The following is a 22800-nucleotide window of genomic DNA, read 5'->3' as shown; positions in this document are numbered from 1 at the left end:
ACCAGTATCCACCACTGGGGGTGGCAGAGCTTAATCCTGACCTGCTAATTCTTCTCCAGTCTAGGCCTCCCCCCATTTCCTGTAGCTTGCGGAATGCTTGGCTAACCTGTCTGGCTTGGAAGGGGAGATTTCCTCCTGGTGGAATATTTCATTGTCTCAGGTGTTCCTCTTAGCAGATTTACCTTTTAAATGTATACATCAGAGATATTCTGCCTCCAACCTTTCACTCCACCACCACAATCAGAAAAATGCCAGTGTGGGATTGGCAGGTGTCTGGTTTTCAGTTGAAAAGGGACCACAGTGGCTCTGGTTAGCACTGCCAACTAGGCTGTTAAAAGTCTGATTGATTGGTGGCAGCTAAGGCAGCTTCCCACCTTCGACTCTTACACTTGGGGGCAGCAGAGCGCTCTGCATGCTGCTCCTGCCCCAAGTACCAGCTCTGCGGCTCCCATTGGCTGGGAACTGAGGCCAGTAAGCGCTATGGGGGTGGCACGTGTATGGGGCACATGCAGAGCTTCCTGGATGCTTGCCTTCTAGAACTGAAGGGAAGACGTGCCTCTGCTTCTGGGAGCAGCTTGAGGTAAGCATGGCACAGCCCCAGACCCGCACCAGAGTCAAGAGTTCAGACCTCTATCCCCCTGCACTTCAACTCTCTGCTCCAGCCTGGTGAAAACAAGTGAGTGTGAAGTGAGCAGTTAACAGAGGAAGGTGGAGATGGTGGGAGTGGGGAAAGGTGTGGGGCAAGAGTGTCCAGTATTGTGCAAGTAGAAAGTTGCAGGCCGGTGATAAGGATAATGTATAAATCTAGCACATACTGTGTTTGGAAATGGTATCCTGCTTCATACCATATGCACCTTAGCAAATACACCTACGCTAAACCCTTGCTCAGTGACTCTTATGCCAGCTGATGTATCTTACTGCCCACCTCTGGGTAGTTGTTTTTGACCTACTGTACAATAGGGGGTGAAAATATTACACAGCATGTCTCATGATTAGAGCACAGAAAGGGGAATTGGGACCTCTTGAGTTCTCTCTTGTTCTGCCTCTGTGCAATTTGCTTAAGCTCTGACTCAGTTCACCTATCTGGAAATTGGGTATAATAAATCCTCACTTCTGAAGGGTACTTTGATGATATCTGATAGGAAAACACTTGGTCACTCTGTGGGAATGCTCTGTGACCATCTACGTACTAGGGACAGTTTGTTGTTTTCTCTCACACTGGAACTGCTGTAATGTCCCCTTCTTCCTGATAATGTAGTTCTTGGACCCAAAACCGTATTGTACTTGCATACAGTAGCAGTGGCATGGAACTCTGTGCCCTTTTAAAAGACCAGGCCTTCCAGCTCTGGTCAATGTCCCTGAGTTTGCCCAAACTTGTTCAGAACCTCCTAAGAGAGAACCCAGTGAAGAGCAGAGCCATTTTCATTCTTCAGCAGTCTAGCATGCAGCTAACCCTTTCCAGAGGGTTTCTGGGCTTTGAGTGACATTAGCAGTTGGCTCACCCTGCCCACTTCTGTTCCTCGACTTCTTTAGCACATCTCCACGCTCCCCCTTTATCATGGTTCCCAGCACTTCAGTTGTTTGGATCATTTCAGAAGAGAAAAGTCATTTTCAGTTTCTAGGAGTTTATTTTGTGTTCTGAAAGGCTGTTTCTCTCTAGCAAAACTTTATTTGGATTGTGTAGGATAAGCCAACAATGAGGGGGAATGTGACTTACAGCAGGCATGTCAAACTCGAAGCCTGCTGAGGGCCGTGAAAAAAAACTGATAGCTTTCAGGGCCACCTACGATTCCCATGATTTGTCGAGCAAAAAAACAAAACAAAACAAAAAAACAAAACCCATTTTAGGCACCAATACCGGACACCTGGCTTTTAGGTATGTTTTATAATATTACAATAATTTGATGTGTAAAATTATTTGCTCATATTAAATAATTTTAAAATTAATTTTACATAATTTTTAATTTAAATATAAATTTAAGGTACTTTTAAACTTTATATATGATATATATCTTGTTTTGTTGAAATAAAAACAAGTATAGACCATGGTCCATCGAAAAGAACAGGCTTCTGTGAAAATTTCAGATACTTTGTACGTTTGAGATTTTGCATAAAGATAGAATTATTCGTGCAATTGCAAAAAAAAAAGGCACATTTATTGATATCAAATTAATATACATTTTGTGATTTTATTTGGGAATAACTAACTAACTAAATATTAACAAAATAACCCATCCCTCCTCCCCCAGAGCCAGGCTCTCCCTGCCCCATTTCCCCCCTCAGCCTAATAGCTGGGTCCTGGAGTTGACATTGCCGCCTGAGGCGGTGGGGCAACATGAGCACAGCGGCCAGCTGTGAGCACTTGCTGGAGCACCCAGTGGAGCGGCCGTGAGCATGTGTGCGGAGCGTCCTGGCTGACTGTAAGCACCTGCTGGAGCACCCAATGGAGCGGCCATGAGCGTGTGTGTGGAGCGTCCTGGCTGGCTGTGAGCGCCTGCTGGAGTGTCCAGTGCAGAGCGCCCAGTCAGTTGTGTGTATGTGCACAGAGCAGCCTGGCTGGGCATGAGCAGGCACTGGGCTATGTGCTCCCAGCAGCCAGTAGGCTGCAAAAATTTTCCAGCGGGCTGCATGCAGCCCTCCAAATGTCAGGTTGACATGCCTGACTTACAGCTATTCCTGCAAAGACCTGCATGCTAAAACTCAGCTAGCTTTGCATTGGGAGGTGAAAGCAAAATCAGCAGAAACAGTGAGGGCTGTGGTGCACTAGCAGGGTTGCACATGAAACCTATATTTTTGTATCAGAATCCAAACAAAAGTTTGTGTCTCTATGCTTTTCTGTCTGGAAACAATTTTATGGTCTTGTGTTTCTTTTTAGTAAGACAATGTTAAGCTGGTCATGAGAGTTGAATAAATCTTTGCAAATGGTGTTGAAGAAACTTGTTGGCTTCATCAAACTTGAGTTCTGCCAGGCCCTGTGAACACCGACCGGCAAGCATTCCCGGCTCTATTGCACGGTGTCTCTGAGTTGTAATATTGTAATGGAAATTCCAGTAGACTCATTATAATGCTTTGCCTGGCTTCTGATTCCTTCTGGAGCACTAGAAATCCAAGACCCACTGTGTTGCTCCAAAACAGAGGAAAACATTTCAGTTTAGATTTCCAGTAGGTTGTTTTTTTGTTGATGAGCAATGGGAAGACAGGTAATACAGCAATACAAAGAAATAGTAGGTATGTGATATTTACAGTATGGGGGACAGGCAGACCTAGAGGTAGTGGTTCTTTATGGACCAGTTAATGAGTAAATGTTCTCTCACATGGCAAGAAGTGTTTCTGGAATATAGGCTGCAGCAGGTTAAGTGCAGACTCCCTCTACGAGCGCTTGGTACTTCTGAAAGCCTGGTGCACTGTATAACATAAATACAAACAAACTTTGGAAAATACCTTTTCAAAAACACCTCAGGCAAAGCACATGGCTGGGCAAGTTGTGATGAAAAGTATTGGAGGTGGTGGAGGAAGAGAAGTGGAAGCTGTTTGAGAGAACAGTTGCTTGTTTGTAGCTTTCAGCAGCCCAAGCTCTAGGCATCACAACCTTCGGAAGGCCCTAGGGACCCTTGATATTTTTGCCTTGAGCTCTTGGTCCACACACGCAAACTCATGTATTAACAAACCTGAATGATCAGGCTTTCAACCCACTAGCAAAGGATCAGATCTCCTAAATACTCCTTGCATCGAACAGTTCTCCAGCTTGAGGAAAACCAGTGGGCTCTTACTGACTGTCTCCCAGTGATTGGGTTATTTCTGTATGTGCCTCTTTTACAAAAACTTGGGTGCAGAAAATTATTAAGCACGGGCCATTAAGGGGTTAAATGAAATGCCCAGGCCTAGAATCCATTCTGTAAGAAGGCATTGGCTAGAGGAGATTTAGCTACACCTGGCTGATGTGCTCCCAGCAAGATTGCAGGCTTATCAGCAAAGATAAACACTGGAGTTTCCAAAACCCTGCTTCAGCCACTTATTTGAGATCCTTTTTCAGAAACTAGGCAAAAAATGCAAGATCGTCTTGGAGATAAGAGCTCCTTCCAGGAGAGCAGCCAGCAGATTTTTTGGAAACAGAAGCTGTATTAATATGTGGTTTGGAACAGGTACAAGTGATATTAGTTTACCTGCTTCACAACAGAACCCTTAAGCTGTTCAGGAATCATGTGGGCTTAGCTCTGTCATCTTCATTATCAGTCTGAGTACCCAAACCTAGAACAATAGCAGGCTTTTTTGCTGCCTTTGCACCCCAGAATTTTGTTACCTATTTACCACTCTCCGTAAATACCCTGCACTCCTGTAGTGGTGCTTCCCCCCCGCCCGCCTCCCACTGGTGCTAAGGGAGGGAGGGAGATATTCCTCATAAGAACAGCCATACTAGGTCATACCAAAGGTCCATCTAGTCCGCTATCCTGTCTTCTGACAATGGCCAATGCCAGACTTATCAGAGGGAACAAACTGAATAGGGGATCATCAAGTGATCCACCACTCATTGCTCATTCCCAGCAAACAGAGGCTAGGGACACCATTCCTACCTATCCTGGCTAAGAGCTGTTGATGGACCTATCCTCGAACTTATGTAATTCCTTTGAGCCCTGTTGTAGTCTTGACCTTTACACCATCCTCTGGCAAAGAGTTCCGTCAGTTGACTGTGCATTGTGTGAAAGATTTCTTCCTTTTTGTTTGCTTTTAAACTAGGTTAAAGTAAAAATGTCAGACTGTGTATAGGCAATTTAAGTCTGAAAAAAAACTGTTCATAAAATATCTAGCTTTTATATCGTTTATATATAACTGGCTTCTTTTCCTCTTTTCTTTATTACTACCTAAAGATTCAATTTATTTGAATTTGGAGATGGATGAAGAAAAACTAGAATAGAAGTAGAGCCTGCGTCTCCAAGTACCCACCTGTCAATTAATACTAACAATTCAGAATGTTCCCTGTGTATTGCGAGACTGGCAGCTTCTCCCACCAAGAAAGTTTGTGCCATTTTGAAATCCCATCCTGGGCTTCTCTGTTTTGCCATTGAAGCTGATTGACACGTGTGTGTGCAGTCCCTTTATACTGGCCTGGACTGGAGTTTTAAAATCCCAGCATTTCTGGGCTGTGACCGCATTGGGTGGGTGTTTCAGGCTATGTTTTTAGCTTAGTTGCATGCAGTTTAAAAATAGTGTGGCAAACTCTTCTACAAACCAAGTGGTAGAGAGATTTATAAAAAACACATTTATCCCAAACCTAAGGGAGGGCCTCTGAACTTGGGAACGGGAGGCTTTTGATTCTAGGTGCCCAAACCCGCATTAATTTTCACACTTAAATGACTAATGTGGGTTCCCTGTGCTAAAAGGCATATGTGGAGGAAGGTGTGAGTGAAGAAGTCAGTGTTGGTGTGAACACTGGATTTCCTGGTTCTGTGCTTTCTGTATCCTAACAATAGCATATTGTGGCATTAACTCACCCTACTGGGGAAAGACTAGATTCTGACCCATTAGAGTAGGGGTAGGCAATAATTTTTGATGGGGGGTCACTCCAAGAATTTGGTAAGTTGTCAAGGACTGCACTCTTCACAGTATTAATGGAGGAGGTGCAGGGTCTGGGAGGGAGGTTGGGTGCAGAAGGGAGCTCGGGATAGGAGATTAGGGTGCAGGAAGGGGTGTGGGATGTGGGAGGATGTTTGAATGAAGGGAGGCAGTATGGGGGCAGGGGATGCAAGATCTGGGAGAGGTTTGTGGCCTGAAGGAGGAATGTACGATGGGGTGCAGGGATTTGGGTTGTGACCTAAGGCAGGGGGTTGGAGTTCCGGGTCTGGGAGGAGGTATGGGTGTAAGACTTGGAATGTGGAGGGTTTGGGTTACGTGGGGCAGGGGAGCAGAAGGTTGCGGGTGAGTTTGGATTATGTGAGGTAGGAGGTGCAGGAAGAAGGCAGAGGGAAGGAGGGAGGCTGGAGTGCCCAAGGCAGGTTCTGGCAGGGAGGTACTTACCTGGGTGCCTCCCAGCCAACAGCCTAGCAGGATCCTCAGCCAGGCTTCCTGCCTTCCATGCCCCTGCATGCCTCTTTTAGCAACTGGCTGTGGGAGCCATGTGCTTCTCTGAGTGCTGAAACCTCAGGGTTTTCCTGCCTGTGGGAGCTGCAAGATTGTGCTGGTACAGGGACAGGCCATGGAGCCTCTCCCCTTCTCCCCCTGTGCTCACAGAATTGAGAGAAGCACATGGTCATCCTGTGCAGAGGGGTGAACAGGCAGGAAACCTGGCTGAGGCTCTCACTGGGTGGTATTTTGCCAGCCCTCACATTAGGAGGAGACCAGCGTGTTGCTAGTTTTATGTTTGATCTCAATTGCTCTTTACAGCTTATAGTAGCATGCTAATTTTGTCAGGTGGGAGGTGATAATGGGTGAATTTTCTGCTAGAGTGTAGCTGAGCTGCAGGTGAATTTTTGTCATCTGGGCTGTGCTGTATTGAGAGAGAGGAATTTCTTTTTAGCCTAATCTTTGGTCTTAGAGCAGTTTGGAGTTCTGTGAATCAAAAAGGCTCTTGACATTTGACTCAGGTGTCTTAGTTTTCATCTTCCATTCCCTTTCTTTGTATCTAAAACTGCCAGTGTTTAAGTGAAGTGACAAGTTTAAAATTCTAAGACTAGTCTGAGCCGGAGTGGCCATCTGTCTGCCACAGTGTGTTCTAGTCTCAGTGTCCTCTGATTGCCCGTTTGCTTATCTCTTCCTGTAGGGGAAGATACCTCTCACCAAGGCTAGAATCTGTTTAAATAGATTTTCAATCCCCTCCTGGTTTGAGGATTTATCCCACTGATGCAACTTGGGATCTGTCCTACATTGGACACCTACATGTAGGGATGTAAGTGACTTGTTGACTATCCAATAAGTATAAGCTTATCAGCTAGTCGTGTAGTGATTTGACTAGTCACACCCCCCCACGCCGCCCCTCGCTACCTTTATTAGAGAGAGGCAGTGGGAGGGAAGAAAGATCTGGTGCTGGAGGGCGGAGGGAGCTGGCTTAAAAGCCAGTTCCCCCCCAGCTCCATCTCCATGGGGGTGGGCAGCAGAGGCGGAGGCACAGCAGGGAAACATTGTGAGCGGGGACTGAAGCAGTTCCCACTCGTACTGGTTCCAGCTGCCTTGCTTCTGCTTTTGAAATGTACAAGAGCCTCATGGAGCTCTTATACATTTCAAAAGCTGAAGAGATTGCAGGAAGCACAGGGCCAACAGAGGACGGCTTGAGTCCCCCACTCACCCATGTGCCCTGAGGTGCTTCTACTTTTGAAATGTACAAATCCCTGCAGTTCCCCGCTGCTCTTCTGCCTTCTAAATGTAGTAAGTGACACCGATGGCTCTTGCTATATTTAAAAGGGTGAGGCACAGCTCCCCCTTATTGACTAATCAAGTACAGGCAGTCCCCGGGTTACGTACAAGATAGGGACTGTAGGTTTGTTCTTAAGTTGAATTTGTATGCAAGTCGGAACTGGTACATATTGTAGGAGAAACTCTAGCCAAACATTTCTCCAGAGCTCAGTTTTATTCTCCCACACCTCACTTTCCTCAGTTCTTTATTCTCAAGCTGAGGTGTCTGCTGAGAAAAGCCGCTCCGCATCTCCCTGGTCTGCTGGAGGGGGAAGCAGCTAGTGCGGGGTTGCCTCATCACGTTTGTAAGTAGGGATCCGATGTAAGTCGGATCCATGTAACCCGGGGACTGCCTGTAGTCAATGGAAATTCCTTCAATTAATCGATTAGCTGATTAATTGAATATCCCTAGCTACATACTCAATTTATATTGTGCCTCAGACTTGCAGCATGGGGAGGAGCAGCATGTCAGCACTCAGAAGGGATGACGAACAATTTTTGTGCAGTTTGAAAAGTCCTAAGCAGTCTGTGGGTCCTTTCTAATAGGCAGGGCCCTACCAAATTCATAGTCCATTATGGCCAATTCCATGGCCATAGGATTTGAGAATTGGTAAATTTCAGTGTTATAACCATGGGATCCTGATCCAAAAGAAGATGTGTGAGAGGAGGGGTGTGTGTCACGAATAGGGATATTAAGGTTTAACAGGTTAACTGATGGGCAAGCAGGGGCAGCTCCAGCCCCACAGGGGGCCTAACATGGACAGGGGCTGCTTCAGCCCATCCCTGTGGGGCACCTTGGCCTGCTGCAGGCAGAGGCAACTCTGGTGTCCTGGGACAGTGCAGCATCTGCCTATGGCCAGGGAGATGCAGGAAAGGGCTGCTGTGTCTGGGCTGACGCAGCCCCTGCCTGCAGGGGGAGGGAGCGGGCCAGCCCAGTGATGGTTGTGGAGCTCCCTGCTCACCCCCTCTTTAGTCAGTTAACTGGTTAAATAATATTTTTAACTGAATAGCCAGTGAAATGGGATTTTACATCCCTACTCACAAACCTGTTGCAGGGGAATCCTGGGATTGCAACCCTCACTTCTGTGCTGACGTCAGAGCTGGACTCCAAAGGTAGCAACCACAGAGCTTCCGTTGCAGTTGCAGGAGGTTCTAAGAGCTGGGCCTGGTCTAGTCTCCCATTCCCCTCCCTTTGCCAGAGCAGTTTGTCGTTCCTCTGTCGTTGGAAGTAGGAAGCCCCCTTTGATGGGATGCTACTAGGAACAAGGAGACTTCAGATTTCACAGGGAAAGAAAGGCTTATTTCATGATCCACGCACATTTTTCACCACCATGAAATTGGTAGGACCTTATTCATAGGCCTTTAAAGCAGAGGCCTTCTAGGGGGGAGCAGTAAGTAGGGCCACTACTTCAGTGGTTTAATCCTAACCCTCTTTCTTGCTTGGTAGGCTCCAGTTGTATTCTGAATGAAAAGCAGTAGCTCTTCCCTTCATCACTAGCACAGTGTGATCAGTGACATTAGGAGCACCCTGGGAACACTATACAAAAAAAGTGTTGTTGAAAGTCCACTGTAAGCACCGCACCAGGCAATTTTATTGCACCACTATTGTGCCCAGCACCTGTACGGTAGGTGTGGGCTAATTTTTGGCTTTATATATAAACTAGAAGATTTACGTGGTCTTGCTTGCATCCTTAACTCCAGTTAAGTTTTGTTTTTCTTCATTTAAATCATTGCTCTTGAGTGGGGTTGGGGGTGAGGGTGTGGGTTCAGGATGAGGGGTTCAGGATGCATGGTGCCCCAGGATGCAGGCTGCCTCAGTGCAGCAGCTTGGGGGTCAGGTGAGAAGCACCTCTTCATGGCTGCTGAAGCACCAGTGGGCATAGCCAGGGGTGAGGAGGTGATTACCGGGTTGGGGCAGGTCTAGGTTTGTCTGCCCCCTGCACTCCCCAGCCAGAGTGAAGAATGGAGCAAATTGTGCTTTTCCCTTGCTCCTTGACTAAGGGGAACAGCTAGCAATGTTCCCATATGAATGGAGGGTAGGGGGAAGATGCATGCTCTCTGACCTCTCTAAGGGGTGCCTGGGACAGTGGGAGGGTGGAATGGGGCGGGGGCGAGACATACACCTGCCTGGGATTTTTTTTGGTGTGTGTGTGTGTGTGTGTGTGTGTGTGTGGTTGTAATGCATCCTTATATTCCTCAGGTAGAGAAAGGAGCTTCAGCTCCCCCGCTCAAAACCAAACCCATACTTTGCTTTAAATTATAAGAGAAAGCTGTATACCAAATTTGGTGATCTTAGCGCTTACCATTTAAGAGGAGTTATTGGACAGAGAAACAGACTGGCTTGCTCACTCAGAGAAACTCTCCCAAATATATAGTAGATGTGAGACTTTCTGTGGATGGAACATTACATTCTTTGATGCATTCAAAAAGAAAATAGAGAGGGTAGGTGGAATAACTCAGTGATGGGTGCTGTAAATGCCTAGGTGGAATGAGAAGGAAACAAGATAGGTATATAGGGATTAAGAAACTGCTCTATTGCGAAATTCTCCAAATCAAGAACAAACTTCCAAGTTTCAAATATTACTTTCTTCAAAAGCTGATTTTCAACTCAGTAAAACTAATACAGTTGGAGAGCTGTGGTTGACTGCTACTAGAATCTAGAGCCTCTTTGTCACTGCTGAAAACTTTAGCCCAGCACTGTGTCAGGTTTGATGTCCAAGTACACTTCCCTTGTAGAAATGTTCTGTCTGTTAAGGACCACCAGAGGGAATTTAGATGTTGCTACAACGAAATTCTGTTTGGGAGAAAACATAAATCCTCTCATGCTCTGGTTTTGCATTCTGTCTTCATGTCAGGGCCTGTAAATGAGCTATGGTGATGAATTTGGATGCCAATCAACTGCTAATGCAGGGGACAGGTGAGAGATATAGTATATCCAATTTCTTCTAAAGACATTTTCCAAATTGAGGGTTTTTTTGGGGGAGAGGGGCGGAAGTGGGCTAGTGGGCTTCTTCAGTGAGAAGAAAAAGCCATCAGAGTCTAGGATTTACTTTTGAGACAATCAAAAATAGGTGAGGCCCTCAATATGTCACTTGGTCCATCCCCCTGTGTGGGGACAGGATGAAGTATACCTAGACCAGTGATCACCAACCAGTAAATCGGAATCTACCAGTAGATCTTGGAGCCTCTGACAGGGGATCCTGACTGGGTTGGCTGAGAAGCTATCAGCACTGGCACTTCATTTGCCCCTCCCCCCACTGTTATGCTGCTTCTGCCCTCTGCTTTGGGGCTGCCCCCTTGGGAGGCCTCCTGCTTGCTATGCAGGGTATGGGAGGGAGAAAAGAGGTGGCGCTGATGTCAGGGTGTCCCTCCTCCCCCCATTTCTGTATCCCATTCTCCACACAGAGAGAAGGGGATGGAGGGAGCTTGGCAGTGCAAATCTCTCTCACTCTCACACACTGTGGCTATGTCTAGACTGCAGGCTTCTTTCGAAAGAGGCTCTTTCGAAAGCATCTTTCGAAAGAGCCTCTTTCGAAAGATCGCGTCTAGACTGCAGGCGGATCTTTCGAAAGAGAAATCCGCTTTTTCGAAAGAGAGCACCCAGCGAGTCTGGATGCTCTCTTTCGAAGACGGCCTCTTTACATTGAAGAACGCCTTCTTTCGAAAGAGGAACTTTCGAAAGAAGGCGTTCTTCCTTGTAAATTGAGGTTTACCGCCATCGAAAGAAAAGCCGCGTTCTTTCGAAATAATGTCGAAAGAACGTGGCTTGAGTTTGGACGCAGGGGAAGTTTTTTCGGGAAAAGGCTACTTTTCCCGAAAAAAAAAAACCCTGAGTCTGGACACGGCCTGTGTGTGTGTCTGTCATTCTCACAAACACACACTGTCCTTCCCTCTCATTTCCCGACCCAACCCATATGTGTGGGTTTGTTGTTACTACTGTTTCTGCTTGCAAAGTGGGTTAGTTTGGTTTTTAACTGGTCTGTGCATTTCATAACTTTCATTTCTCTCTTAAATGTAATTCTTTGAGCAGTGAGTTCTAAAATGCCCAACCTGTCACGGTTGGAGTCATTATCCCTGTGGTAACTGCTGCTCCTGGAAGTGACTGGCATGTCCCTGCAGCTCCCATTGATCAATAACAGATTCGTGGCCAGTAGAAGCTGTGGGCTCAGTGTCTGTAGATGAGGGACAGCGCATGGCACTATGGAGCCATTGCTAGTACATGCCAGCTGCTTTCAGGAGTGATGCAGGGCTAGGGTAGGAGTAAGCCTATCTTAACCCCACTGCTCCACCACCCAGAAGCCTTCTCAGTTAAATGGTGCCCAGCCAGAGCCTGCTTCCTGAACCCCTGTCCTATCCCTGATCCTCCTCCTACACTAACCTAAGGATGTTAAAATGTGGTTATCTGGCTAATCGTATAGTTGATATAATTTGTATTGACTATACGATTAGTTGATAGGATTGCTCTGCAGAGCTGCAGCAGGAGTAGCTCCAGAAGTCGTTTCAAGCTGGGACTGAGCAGTCCTGGCTCGTGCTGGCTCTGGGAGCCACCCATGCTGTGGCTCTGCATTATAAACCTCTCATAGAGGCAGCAAGGGTCAGAGAATGCTGCAGGGAGCACAGAGCCAACAGGACTCTTGTACACTTCAAAGGTTGAAGCAGTCACAATGGGAACCAGTGCAAGTGGCACCTGCTTCAGTCCCCACTCACGCTGTTTCCCTGCTGTCCGGCCCCCCACCACAGAGATGGTGCTGCAGGGAGCCGGCTTCCTCTAGCACAAGTTTCTGCTCCCCCCCCTTGCTGCCTCTCTTTGATAAAAGCAGCAAAGGGGAGGGGGGAAGCAACTAGTCGAGTCACTACTAGAGTATCGGATAAGCTTAGTCGCTTACATTCCTAACCCAATCTCCTGCCCAAGATGTGATTCACCCTGCACCCACTCCTTCCCAGACTTTGCACCTTGAAACCCTTCCTGGACCCCAATACCCCACCCTGGCGTAAGCCTGGAGCCCCTCCCACACTGCAACTCCTTGGGCCAAGAGCAGAGCCTTCACCTCAACCCCTTACCCCAGCCTGGTGAAAGTGAGTGAGGATGGGGGAAGCAGGGGGATAGAGTGAGCAAGGTGAGGCCTCAGAGAAGGGGTGGAAAGGAAGTGGCACAAGGGTATTTGGGTTTGAGGTGGATCTTACATTGCACATCTATTGAAAAAGTGATCTTGTGGTTAAAAGATTGGAGACCACTGACCTAGACCGATAGACAGGAGTTAATGTAACATGTTTCTTAAAAGCCTCCAGTAATAGGGACTCTACAACCTCTTATGTAACCTGTTAGGAATAACATTTTTACATCCAGTCTAAGTATCCCTTGTAGCAAACTAAGCAGATTACTACTTGTCCTGTCCTAAGTGGACATGGAGAATAGTTGATCTGCCCTCTTTATAACAACCTTTTATTTATGTGAATTCTTTCATGTGTTCCTTCAGCCTTCTCTTCTCTAAGCTAAGCATGCCCAGTTCTGTCAACATTTCCTCCTAGGTCATGTTTTCTAAACTTTTTTTTTTTTTGCCCTCCTCTTGACTGTCTCCAGTGTTTTCATATCCTTTCAAATATGGCACCCAAAACGGAACACAATACTTAAATTGAGGCTTCACTAGTGCTGAGTAGGGTGGAATGGTTACCTTCGCTATTTTGTTAATACATCCCAGAATGCCCCCCCTTTCAGCAAAATCACACTGACTTTCAATTTGTGATCCTCTACATCTACAGCCTCATAGAGTTCTGTGTAGTAATGCTGCCTAGCCAGTTATTTTCCACTTTTTTTCTTCCCAAAAGTTGTTCTTTGCACTTGTCTTTAGTAAATTGCATCTTGTTGATTTCATACTGATTTGTCAAGATCATTTTAAAATTTGATCCTTTTCTCCAGATTGCTTGTAACTCCTCTGACTGAGATGTCATCTGCAGATTTTGTAAGCATACTCCCTAAACTTTCATCCATCATAAATGAAAATATTCTGAAGAAAACCTCTGAAGAAGTGGGTTGTGCCCACGAAAGCTCATGATACCATCTACATGTTTTGTTAGTCTATAAAGTGCTACCAGACTATTTGTTGTTTTTTAAGTTTATCTTGTACAGACTAACTCAGCTACCCCTCTGAAGCTTCTGAAAACATTGACTAGTACCGTACTCAGATCAGATACCTGTGGGACCTCTATTGATGTGTCCTACAGTTTGATAGTGAACAATTGATAACTGCTTTTTGCATGTGGTCTTTCAGTCAGTTTTCATGGTGGATGTTAAGGATGTGAATGGTTACCCAGTAAGTGTTACCAAGAAACTGCTCCTTCCCACAGCCTGGAAATCAGCAATCTTGCGGGGGTCAGAAGCGGGAGTGTATGTGGGGAATTTTAACTCTGGGGAGGACAAGTCAAAGGGTAGGGACTACAGAAAAAACAGCTGACTCAGCTTCTAGTCTAACTTGTCCTAGTAAAAAAGTTAAGGCCAGGTCTACATTAGGGGATAAATTTGAATTAAGATCCACAACTCCAGCTACGTTATTTGCTTAGCTGGAGTCAACATAACTTTGGCACCGTCCCCACTGGGGGAGGTCGACAGGAGAAATGCTCCCATTCACTTCCTGTACTCCTTGGGAGGAGTAAGAGTACCCGTGCTGATAGGGGTGCCTTCAGTGTTCAATTTACTGGGTCCTTATTAAGACCTGCTAAATTGAATGCCAGAAGATCGACCTCTGGACCGATGAGCCACAAGTAAGTTTAGAGATGGCCTACGTTATAGAAACACAAGGTAAGCATTCTGGCAAACATGAGAGGGAGGGAGGGTTCAGTCTTGTTCATACCCTATGCCAGTGGTCCCCAACCTCTTGGGGCGGCCGGGCACCTGGGACCGGCACTGCACATGCGCTGTGCGCCCAGGACAGGGGCTGCCCATGCACCCCGGGGCCGGCACCGGCATGTGCCACGTGCCCGGGGCTGCGGCTGTGGCCAGCACCGCACGTGCCGCATGCCCGGGGGCAGGGCCGGCCCAGATTGTTCAGCAGGCATACATAAATTCCCTGGCGGATGCCATGGCGCCTGCAAGCACCACATTGGGGACCACTACCCTAAGCAAAATCTGATAGCATGGAAAGGATTCAGAAATAACTTACCATTAGTTCCCTTAACTTTCTCAGGCCATGTCTCTGCTACAGAATTTACATGGACATACTTACATTGGCATACAGCCACCACAGTTATTAAATTGCTTGTGTGCATACTTGGCTTCTTGTGTCAGGAGAGTGCATCCTCATCAGAAGCATTCATATGGGTTGTACTGTTGCTTTGCGATATTGTGGCGTGACTTTTGAAAGTCAGTAACAGTCGATATGAGTAGTGTAATGTGTACCCTGATATTGTGTCAGCCTAACTGCATTAACTGTAACTCTGCCACTCAGAAAAAACGATGTAGCGCTTTAAAGACTAACTAAACCATCTTGTTAGTCTTTAAAGTGCTACATAGTTTTTCCTTTTGTTTTAGCAAGATCAGACTACCTCTCTATTACACTTCCACTTAGGATTGTGATGTCATTAAGGACAGATCTACACTAGGAAAGTGAAAGTGTAACTGTATACGTGGCTAACTTATGAGCCTGTGCTCATTGGTTAACCTTCACAGTTACACGCAGATTCCCAGTACATGCAGGGAGCCAGCTTAAAAGCTCCCCAGGCATTATGGCTCCTGGGGAGGTACCTGCTTTTCTATGTGCTGCTGCCTCTATATCAGAGGCAGCAGTGTGGGAGTGTCAGTGCAGGGGCAGCAAGTGGGAGCTGGAACACACAGGGAGTAGGCTTAAAAGCCAGCTTTCTGCATGCACTGGCTTCCAGGGAGCCAACTGCCACAACTATGTAGCTGTTGAAACCATGTAGCCACTGAAATTTTTATTTTTATTATTAAATGCATTTTAACATCTCTACACTGAAGGCACTGCATCAGTGCCACTATAGCACTTCCATCAAGATGCTTCTCTGATGAAGGGAGGGAGTTCTCTCACTGGTGCACCTCCCTTAGGCAGTAGCTGTGTCCATGGGAGATGCTCTTCCATCGACATAGCACTGTTTGGGGGAGGAGGGTTAGGTTACTATAACTGTCCCCCTCAGTTATCTCTCTAAATCTGCAGTGTAGACTTGGCAGAGAGTCACTTCCTTGGCAGTAGCCAAATTTAAATTAAGACTCTCCCACAGCTAGGTTGATGCAAAGCCACTTACATCACCCTAATCACATAGTGCCGACCAAGCTGAAGTGATTTAGGCACTTAAGTCACATTGGAACTTTTGAAAATTTTACCTAAGATCTCCTTTGCCCTGTTGCCAACCTCTGGTTTCTGTGCCTAGGATGGGGCTCTCCTCCAGCAAGGTGAGGTTGCTAATGAGGCTCAGCATTTTCCCTGAGAGTTAAGTTGAGAGAGGTGTGGATTCCGATGCCTTTGATCCCGATTGTCTAATATTAAAAGATTAGAACAGTGGGACCCAAAAAGCAACAATTGGCAAACAGCCTCTCTGGAAACCACTCTTGCTGCCCTGGGGCCATGCTGCATTCCAAAGAGACTTGCTGCAAAGGGCTGCCTTCTCAGCATGTCTCCCAGGTAGCATAGAGGATGAGCCGTGTCTGCTGTAGCTCTCATTCTAATGCTGCCCAGGTCATTGCATAGGATTTGCAGAGAGTCTGAGACATGTTCAAAACAATATTTCAGTTCTACTTGTGTTCTGGTTATGATGGCTTAAAACAGAAGCTAAGCCTTATTGTATGTGTGAGAACACTCATTCATGCTGCATAAAAATCTATAGTATGAGCTCCTGCCTTGCTAATGTACACATTCTTGGGAAGCAAATATCTCCTGCATTGTCACCCCACTCCCCTAACCCCTTAAATCTAGTTGTCCAGTGATGTTTCTAGAGAAGAGCTATTTCTTTAGATGAGAGAAAAGACAAAATTCTTATTTCCCAACTGATGTGGCCAATGTTCACAATATACTCAGTTATTAATGCAGTATACAGGGAATAAAGATCTACATGAGTGAAAATGTTAATATTAGAGAGATACTGTATAACTTTGCCTAAGGATAATATGTAACTAACTGAAAGCTACTATAACCTGGTAGGCAATACTCCAATCTCTAGGATGTCTACTTTAAAGAAAAAATTAAAAACAGAGGCAACTCGTACTGCTACCTCCCTTAGTGCACCATACCATCTTTGATCCACGCATGGAATTCACTATTCCCAAGAGCAAGGTGCATAAAAATAATGTTTTTAATGGAAAACTTTATTTAAATTAGATTTCATTTAAATACAGTGTTTTTATATAAACTTATTCAAAATTAAATATGAAATTATGATGTACTTTAAGGCCTACATTTTATTATAATAGAATAATTTAAATTAAATACAAAAAATTAAGCAGTGCATTTGCTGCCAAGTTTTACAGAAAGTCAAACCACTGATTTGCTGGAAGTTGCAGGCTAACCACCTATAACCACATTTGTTCATTAGCTAAACCAGCTTTTAACAGTAGCTTCTCCTGCACATTCAGAGAATATTTACTTCATTTTAGTTCATTTCAATGACTAATTCATTTAAAAAAAAGTTTAACCAAGAGCTGAACATGCAGAAAAGGCTTTCCTCTTCCAGTCCATGAATTAATAACTGTATGAGAGAAGGATCTACTAGTTCTAAAATCTTTAAAGACCGGGTGAACAGAAACAATCAGTTCAGTTAATTAATTATTCATACATCATTTGTTTAATTAATTTTAAAATGAAAAACATGTTAAAAGAAAAACTTTATGCGTCAAGCAATTTTCAGGTACTGTTATAATTTTAAAAATTGCATGTTTTGAATTGAATTTCCACCCAAATAGAGATTGGCACAAATCACAAATAAAAAATTAATCTAGTAAACATTAGGGGTGCTAGCATGTAATTGAATAGTCATGTAACCACATAAAATTTCAGTGGTTACATGACTATTTGATAGTTCCTTGGGGGGCAGGGCCAGCAGCCAGTGCACTCCCAGCCCCACTTCCAGGGACCCCCTGCACTGCTGGCCTCTCAGAGGCAGCAGCATGTGGTGGCAGGCAGGAGTTGGTCCACGAGGAGAGACAGTTTAAAAACCAGTTCCCCACGCCAACCAACTCCTGCCTGCCGCCCTGCACTGCTGCCTCTGATACAGAGGCAGCAGTGTGGGTTGGCCGCATCCCCTGTCTGTGGGGGGGGGGGAGGAGGGAGAGTCTGAGCTCCCCATGGACAGAGGCTGCTCTGTGGTAGCAGTCACAGACCAGCCTCTGACTGCTGGGAGCTCACACTCCCTCATCCTCCCCCCCCCCCCCAGACAGAGACTGCTCCATGGCAGCCTCCCCTGCTGGTTCCCCCAAACATCAGCTCTGCCTGTTCCCCTTGCTGCTGCCTCTGTGGGAGCAGGGGAGTGGGGTGTGGCGGGAGGAAAGTGGTTCCAAGGGAACTGGTATGCTCAGGGAGCTGGCTTAAAAGCTGGTTCCCCATGGGCAACAGCTCCTGTCTTCCAGCCTCCCCTTGCTCCCTCTGATACAGAGGCAGCAAGGGATATGTGTGTGCCTGTAGTCATTTGGATTAACTAATAAGCCCAGGCTTAGCAGTTAATTGTTTAAATGACTATACACTAACATCCCAATTTCTAACAAATGTAAAAGTAAGAATCTGAATAAAGATCAAGTTGAGCTATATAATTTCTTAGTTTTGTATAGATCTAGTATAGTCTTCTGTTTAGCAAAGAAAAGCATCACATTTAATGTAAAAGCTCTGCTTACTTGCAACTAACTGTGTTAATAGTTAACCGGAATCTGCCTACTTCAGAAAAATAAAGTATAGTGCAAAACAATTAAAAAATGGATAATTTAATTCAGGAATTTCTGCTTGTTGATTTAAATCAATCTAATCTATATAACACACACTCTCTCTTCCCCCTCCCTGTCCAACAGACACCCTTTGCCCTTAGTCACAGGGGTTTTTGTTTTGTTTTGTTTTGTTTTGTTTTGTTTTGTTTTTTTAAGGTCTATGTGCTTCCCAAAAGCTTATTTCTTCAGTGTCAAAAAACTACATTTAATGCAGAGTTAAGGTTCTTTGGTGGAATTGAGTTGAACAAAACTTAAAACTTCTCAGAACCTAGGAAATGCTCACTTAGGGCTGTCTGTCTATACAATCTTAACTCTGTCTTCAATTCAACAATGCCTCAGTAGGCCCTCCTAACATACACCACAGATGCTACAATGTGCAAGCTCTTAGCTTTCTTACAGCTAGTCACTCTCACTCACCAGATTCCATATAACACTGTTAAACAGGGTATGCGGAGAGGTGTTGCCCACACCACTGTCTCTCTTTGTGCGCAGAGGTACAAAGGTTTGGACTAGAAACATCAGTGGCAATGATGTTCACTTGGGACAGAAGTGTCAGCACATTCCTTGGACTGCCCAGACAAACATGAAGTGGCTGCCTAAAAATCATTTTTCCTCTATTGGCACATGCACACTTCAGTCCTTCGAGTCTGAACATCAGTGCAAGCTAAATGAACATGTTCTGAAACACCATTCACAATGTGGATCTTCCAAAGACTTTGTTGGGGCCAGACACTATGTTGGGTGGAAACTGAATGGAGACTATATTGGCACTTAATCACAGCAATAGTTTGATCTTCAGCTCCATGCAAAGATTAAATAATAATAATAAAAAATACCCAAAATAAGACAAATATAAAAACATTTTCAGATATGGCTATTTCCCACCAGGGATTATATCTCCAGAATCCCTGGCTCAAATTACTCCACACTAACCCTGCTCTGCACTCCCACAAAGCATAGCAAATTTCAAGAAAATCCATGCAAGCATTTACACCGCCTGGTCTAACTCCCAGGGTAGACAGCCCTATGTCAAAGGGAGATACTTGACATAGCTGCTGCTTCTTGGGGAAGTGGAATACCTACACTGACTGGCAGAAATCCTCCCTTTGGCAGAGGCTGCATTTTCACTCAAGTAGTAAGGTGGCACAGCTACACCCCTGCAGCATAGAGTATATATAGGCAAGCCTTTAAAGTGCCCCTCTGCCATGTACATTGACCAAACTGATCAGTCTCTCTGACAAAGGATAAATGGACAGATATTAGGAAACAGTAACACATGGAAACCTGTAGGGGAACATTTTTTACCTTCCTGGCCACTCATTAATGAACTTAAAATTAGCCATTCTTTTACAAAGTAATGTCAACAAGCCAACAGAGAGTGAATGCAGAATTGTCATTCATCTGCAAATCTAATGCCATCTTCCTGGGTTTGAACAAAGACTTTAACTGGCTAACCTGTTAGAACACCAGATTCCTTTACATTCAATACCCAATTGACATCCAAAGCTAAGTATGGGGCACTTCTAGCCCACTCATGATTAGCATTGGGACTACAATGGGCAGGTAACTTTTTTTTCTGTCTCTGTTCTTATTTTTTTCCTCTTCCTTCTTATTCTGAGGGTTCCACCTTTTTTTCTCCTCTTAAGATCGTCTCATCTGAAGAAGGGATTTGCCCATGAAAGCTCATGATACTAATTGTGTGTGTGTGTGTGTATAGTGCAACAGATCTACTTATTTTTACAAGCAGCATACTTTTAAACAGGAGGGCTTGAGGGACCATGGAAGGAAAAGGCTCCACTGCTTGTATTGGAGGATTTGAAGTGACCCATTCCTCACAATATGATGATTTGAGTTGAATGAGGACATCCCATGGAGATGAATAAAACTCTGAACTGCCATGAGATGGGTGAATAGCTTCATCTCAATGGATGTGCCATCCCTCTGTGTGCTTTAGATCCTGTGTTATGGATGAAGTGTACCTGTTCTCAGCATCCTACCCAAAGGGATAGATCCCGGCTCCTGTGTGGAGGGGGCCTCTGACCCTTCCAAAAAGCCAGGCTTCCCCAGAACCAACTCCTGTTAGTGTGTGTGAGCGAAGGGGTCCACCCCTATATACAGGCTTGATCCCTCCAGATCCTTGAGTGTATATGGGCAGCAGCAAGAGAGACTCAGACACCCCCGGAAGGGCAAAGCTCCCCAGATCTGAGCCATAAGAAACTCTAAGGTGTTGCATGATTTTTTTCTCTCTCTTTTATAGACTGCACAACTGAGACTCAGAAATTTTGTATGTTGCTTGTATTCATACAGCGGGTTATCGTAAACAAAGATTAGTAAACTTAAAATACAACAAATAGTCTGGTAGCACTTTATAGATTAACAAAACATGTAGATAGTTGGTGTGAGCACAGCCCATTTCTTCAGATGACTGGAGTTTTGAGTTTAGGCTGTCCAGAACCAAAATAAATAGGGGAAAAGGGGCAGGAAAAAAATGGAAGGGGGGCAGGAAACAAGAAGCAGAAGGTATATAAATATCAAAGGGAAAACCAAACAGGAAAACTGGTAAACTGTGAGTATCTAAAACAGCCATGGCCAACCTGCAGCTCACAAGCCCCATGTGGCTCCCCCGCTCTCCCCAGGGTGTGACTGGCAAAGCTCCCCCTCCCCCTATGGCTTGTAAAGCCTCCCCTGTGCCCTCTAAAACGACCCTATCCTTCCAGCTCCCTGTGCTGACCTGGGCAGGGGAGCCATCTGGTGCAGTCATTAAAGATATAGAATTAAAGATGGTGTCGGCTGGTGGGAGCCTGATGTGTCCAAAAAGCCTCTAAATGCGTTTTCTTAAAGGGGAAGAGCTTTTTTTCCTTGACCAAATGTGACCGGGGGTTCCTTTTAAAGGGGCGGTCCTTCCCCCCCCCTCCCCCTTCCCCTCAACAACTTTGCCCTGGTTCTTTGCGCTGGATCCACTGATATCTTGGCTCTTTGCCCAGAATGGGTTGGCCACCCTGATCTAAAAATTGGATAGTTAAAAGAAGACGAAGAGCTGTTGGCACCTTCATTATTTATTTCGTTGATAATATCCCAGCCATCTATTATCTCAATTGAGGCCATAACTATGAGAATTAAATTAGTGGATGAATTGTAATTCCAATCCTCCTCTCTGTATTTGGCTTGTAGAATTGGTCTCTAACAAGACAGCCACTTGGAGATCTTTTGAAGTGTGACCAGGTAGACTGAAGTGTTCCCCAACAGGTTTCTGTATGTTCCCTTTACGGATATCTGATTTGTGTCCGTTGATTCTTTCCCATAGGGGCTGTCCAGTTTGTCCAATATATATAGCAGTGGGGCATTGCTAGCATTTGGTGGCGTAGATCAAATTACTGAATGTGCAGTTAAATGAGCCTCTGATTTGATAGCTTATGTTGTTGGCTCCAGTAATGAATTTGCTTGTATAGATATGTGGGCAGAGTTGGCAACGTGGCTGATTGCAGGACTAGGATAGGATAGCAAGAATAGGTTTTTCCCCCAAGGCCTCTGAGAGTGAGGGATCATTTTCCAAGATAGGTTGCAGATTGTGTATAATGCATTGGAGGAGGTTGAGTTGTGGACTGTAGGTAATAACAAGTGGAATTCTGTTATTTTCTCTTTTGGGTCTGTCTTGAAGTAGTTCATGTCTGGGTACTTTTTTGGCTCTGTCAAGTTTTTTTTTCTACTTCTCCAGGTGGGTATTTCAGTTTTAGGAAATAAACGTTTTAGGAACTGAAATACTCAACTGGAGAAGAAGAAAAACCTCACTCTCAGAGGCCCTGAAGGGAAAAGCCTATTCTTGCTTACAGACAACCTCCCAATCTGAAATGAATTCCTTCCAGTAACTATGCTATACAGTCACATCATAAACATCCAGGAACCTAGTCCATGATGCCAACTCTGCCCACATATCTATACAAGCAAATTAATTACTGGAGCCAATAACATGAGCTACCAAATGAGAGGCTCATTTAACTGCACATCCAGTAATTTAATCTACGCCACCAAATGCCAGCAATGCCCTACTGCTATATATATTGGACAAACTGGACAGTCCCTATGGGAAAGAATCAACGGACACAAATCAGATATCCGTAAAGGCAACATACAGAACCTGTTGGTGAACACTTGAATCTACCTGGTCACACTTCAAAAGATCTCCAAGTGGCTGTATTGTTAAAGACCAATTCTACAAGCCAAATACACAGAGAAGGGTTAAAATTATAATTCATCCACAAATTTAATTCTCACACCTTTGGCTTCAATCGAGATAATGGCTGGCTGGAACGTTATTAGCCAACAAACAATGAAGGTGCCAACAGCTCTTTGTCTGTGTAGATTCTTGTGTTAGTACCCTTCCCCTCTAATTTGCTATCTTATGATCCTTATTTGTTTCTTTTAACTATCCAATTTTTAGATGCTTATAGATTACCAGTTTTGCCTGTTTGGTTTTCCTTTTGATATTTCCATACTCTCTGCTT

At 45.0% G+C, this 22800-nt stretch overlaps 1 protein-coding gene across 15 annotated transcripts in view; it reads left to right on the top strand.

The window, feature by feature from the left end:
- The window catches only part of HIC2 (HIC ZBTB transcriptional repressor 2), a 135368-nt gene that overhangs the window by 43589 nt on the left and 68979 nt on the right, over nt 1-22800 (top strand). The window contains exon 1 of one of the 15 annotated variants that reach the window (XM_089775278.1): nt 10280-10300. The exons of the other annotated variants lie outside the window; for them this stretch is intronic. The gene's annotated coding sequence lies outside the window, so the exon portion shown is untranslated. Of the gene's footprint in view, nt 1-10279; nt 10301-22800 lie in introns of those variants that run through there. 15 annotated transcript variants of the gene reach the window in all.

This window comes from Pelodiscus sinensis, chromosome Z (genome assembly GCF_052426305.1).
Source record: "Pelodiscus sinensis isolate ZL-2025 chromosome Z, ASM5242630v1, whole genome shotgun sequence".
Classification (NCBI taxonomy): Eukaryota; Metazoa; Chordata; order Testudines; family Trionychidae; genus Pelodiscus; species Pelodiscus sinensis.
Note: the sequence above shows the minus strand (reverse complement) of the source record. Positions and strands in the feature narration are given on the sequence as shown.